Source organism: Gossypium raimondii, chromosome 5 (assembly GCF_025698545.1).
Source record: "Gossypium raimondii isolate GPD5lz chromosome 5, ASM2569854v1, whole genome shotgun sequence".
Lineage (NCBI taxonomy): Eukaryota > Viridiplantae > Streptophyta > Magnoliopsida > Malvales > Malvaceae > Gossypium > Gossypium raimondii.
This window is the reverse complement of record NC_068569.1, coordinates 24,629,017-24,632,968: the sequence shown is the minus strand read 5'-3', so window position 1 is coordinate 24,632,968 and position 3,952 is coordinate 24,629,017. Positions and strand designations below refer to the sequence as shown.

Below are 3,952 nucleotides of genomic sequence, written 5' to 3'. Positions count from 1 at the left end.
AATATAAGTAATACTCGGTATTTGGAATCTTTGAGAGAATCGAGCCCTAACGTATTGGGTTCCGATTTTCTTCGTTGAACCTAAATAATCGAGATTACTCTTTTAAAAAAAATGATAAAAAGCTCGTTATCGAGAATTCAATACGTTGTATTCTAACGCATTGGATGTGACATGTTGTTTTCTCGAGAAGAGGATTTTTCGAAATAAATGCAATATTCAATGTTTAATATTTTGTGAAATTGTGCCCTAGCGTATTGGGTTGCGATTTTTTCATTTGATTTAAGCAATTGAATATTCTTTTAAACTTTATTACACAAATTTTTTCAAACTCAAGTTTTAAACGATATCGGGAATTAAAAAGGATCGTGTCCTAACTTACTGGTCGTGATCCCTTTTCTAATCCAAGATAGTTAAATATCTTTTAAATAAGCATTTTCATTCGCGTATCGGGAATTCGAGACATTGTGTCCTAACTTACTGGATATGGTTCTCTTTCTCGAATAACGTGAAACATGCCCTTTTCCTGAAAATTTTCAACGTTTTAATACAATGATCGTATTTTTAAAATTCTCCAAAGTTTTCAATTTTTGACATTAAGTAATCAACTAGGTACCAATTTTGGGCGTATCGAGGGTGCTAATCCTTCCTCGTGCGTAACCGACTCTTGAACCTATTTTTCTGAATTTCGTGGACCAAACTTGTTGTTTTAATAAAATCAAACCGTTTATTAAAAACAACCACTTTTCGAGGTGATCCAATCACACCTTATAAAAAAGGATTGGTGGCGACTCCCGTTTTCGTTTCATTTTTCAAAACCCAAGTCGACCCCGTTTTTAATCCAAAAAATGGTGTCAACAAGAATGAGTTTGCTAGTTTAGTGGTAAGGCTTTAGCTTATCTTTTAGTCTTGTGTTCGAGTCCCTATGTGTGCAAAATAGAAATTGTTTTTATTTTTAGCTTATTTTTGGGACAGTTTCTTTAAGGAAAAATGGGTGTTTTTGAATGAGATTTTGGGATTTAATTATATTGTAATTAGTCCATTTAAACGTTTATCGTAGGTTTCGGAGTACGTTAGTTGTGTAGATTATCAACTCAACAATCAGGTGTGTGACCTAACCCTAAAAACTCATCAGAAATTTGGAAAATCTGCGAAACAGGGTTGTTTTTCAGAATTGTCCAGTGACACACGACCATGTGGTAGGCTAACAAATTAGAATTTGGTTTTCAAAACTAAAACAAGTTAAGGATTTTCCACTGCAATTTTAAAATGAGTTTTATGAAAATTTGTAACGAATGTTTTAAAATATGCCCAATTGGCGAACTATACTCCTTCACTTATCAAGACCACGATTTCCAAATTATCAACTCTAGAACTTCCATTGCAAAGTTTTATTCAGAATTACAAGTTTTATATAACTTTGATTTTCGGTCTCGTGTCAAGTCACATTTTGGAAAGTAAAGATTTCAACGTATTATTGTAACTCTCAAGATTCGACTATAATGTCTAGGTCGGGTTTGGGATATTACACTCTCTTCTTTACCTTGCAATCTAAAATCATCTCATCCCCCACCATCTTTCCACTGTTATTTTTTGTTTTAACTTTCCACCTTTTCTCTCTAATGGTTCCCTCTGGCCGTCGCCTATGCCACCTTCTTTGCCAACTTTTCTTACAATATCTTCACATTTATGTACATTGAACACAATTTGTAAAACCACGAGTAAAAAACAAATACGCAAAATTCACACAATAAAAAATTTTAAAAAGGAAAAAAAAGAAAAGAAAGAGGGAACCTTTCAAGGCATTGCTCAAGGATTAACGCCTATTTTTTTATTATAATTTTCGAGTATTTTATATATTAAAATTAATATACTTATAATTTATTAAAATTAATATATTTTTTTAAATAATTAGAATTTTCATGCACTTGATAATGCACTTTCACTCTATTGAACCTGATATCTTTTCAGGCATTCAAATTCTCTATAGAGTTGGGAGACAATACCTACCCATTGAGGAGCTCTCTAGCTCCGGACAAACAACACTTTGAAACATTTCCTTGATAAAATTGGTCTTCCCTCAACAAAAAAAATGTCTTTTGTTGGTATATACAATAAGATTCGATTTAAAACCTACAAATACAAATGTTAAGATTTCCTTAATAGATAGTCGTGAAACACACACAAATCATCTCCTTAAACATCCGACGAGGCGTTTTCACTCTATAAAATCCGTTGCATTTTTAGGCAATCTCTTAAGCATTTGAAATCATTGCAGAATTGGGAAACAAATCTCTCAACAGTAACAACACTTTCCAAAAGAATCAAATATATATAAAAGATAAAAGATATTTAATCTTAAACCTCGTATATCCAAAACATGTCGACATAATTTCCATATGTGGGAAAAAATTGCGGCGTACCAAAATTTCCATATGTCGACATAATTTGTAATCATGATTAATGCAGTTACCACAATTTGTGTTTACATATACATACGTTCCCATCAAGGAAGGCATTGCGAATTTCCTCCTCAGAAATTTGAAAGCAGCTTCTTTGCTTTCTTCTTTTTAGATTCACTGGCTGGGTTAAACATCAAATACATTTTCTTTTTATTTGTTTCGGTTTTCATTTTGCAATTTTTATTTTATTTTATTTTATTTGTTTCTATATGTATATATAGCGCCATAAACATTTTAAAAGTATTTTATATATTTAAATTCTTGTACATTACTAGATTGTATTATCTAAATTTCAAAAATATTTATGTACTTATATCATTTTTATACGAGGAAAGGTCGATATGATTAATATTTAAAATAATTTTACACATTTTCATAATTATTTATATGATTAATATTTTAACAATTCAACGGTTATATTTTATAGCCTACTCATGTAAATCATGAATGTCAAATATATTATGTATTTGTGTACTTTTGTTATATTTTAATTATTTATTCTTTTAAACCTAAAAACTAATCATTGGATATTAAGCCAGGCAGTGAATCAAAAGTGAAGAAAGAAACGAATAAACTATTGGCAGCGGCATTTTGTTTTTAATTTAAAAGATTAAAAGGTGAATTTGCTAATGCAGACATTTATATTTTTATTATGGTTGATACAGCAAGTTGCAGCTTAGATTAGTAATTGAGATGCTTAGATTTGTTAATTTTTATTGGCCTCTTTTGATTATGTTTAATTATTTAAAGGATTTTGTGTAGTAAATATTGCAGTATAATTGAAGATGATATTTCATCAAGCAAGAAAACTTGAAGTGATTTAGTGCGATTATTTTTTATATTTAAGAGATACGCGATCAAAGGTGTGTTTTTGTTTATCTCAAGCAGACATTGAAGGTGATTGATATGAACCAGAACTCTTTAGATTTTGTTCTTATCATACTAGCTTAATTCATCAAGATTGAGACGCGAACACATTTACGGATTTCGGTGCAGATCAGGGGTGAAGTTAGGAAAAATTTTTGGGCAGAATTACCTTGTATATTTTTATTATAGTAAAAATACAATTTCATCATTTTGATAGCTTATATTTTTATAATTTTTAGAATACTAAAATATTTTTTTATCATTTTTGGGAGGCCAATGTGCAATTTTATCATTACTAATTTAAAATTCTATAAATTATAAAGGGCCTAAATGAAATTTTTCTAATTTAGGGGGGTCGAGGCCATGCTAGCTCCCCTAGATACGCCTCTGGTGCATATTTGAAAAAGCTCAACCTGTTCATTGTGAGGAACATTAGTGAGTGAGTTTGTGATGTATTCAAATTGTGCTATCATTATAATTGAATGTGTAACACCCCTAACCCGTATCTGATGCCAGAACAGGGTTACGGAGCATTACCGGACTTACAGATCAAACAATCATACATTTCATGTTCATTTCTCATTCAAATAAAAAATCATTCAAATTCATTCATATAGTTCCTAATA

General features: G+C 30.5%; 1 long non-coding RNA gene across 1 annotated transcript; it reads left to right on the top strand.

Moving 5' to 3' along the window:
• Window positions 1-2,538: 2,538 nt before the first annotated feature.
• Window positions 2,539-3,708, top strand: LOC128041389 (uncharacterized). Its single transcript, XR_008196395.1, has 2 exons — window positions 2,539-3,076; window positions 3,222-3,708. It is a non-coding gene; the product is annotated as an uncharacterized LOC128041389 (long non-coding RNA).
• Window positions 3,709-3,952: the final 244 nt, after the last annotated feature.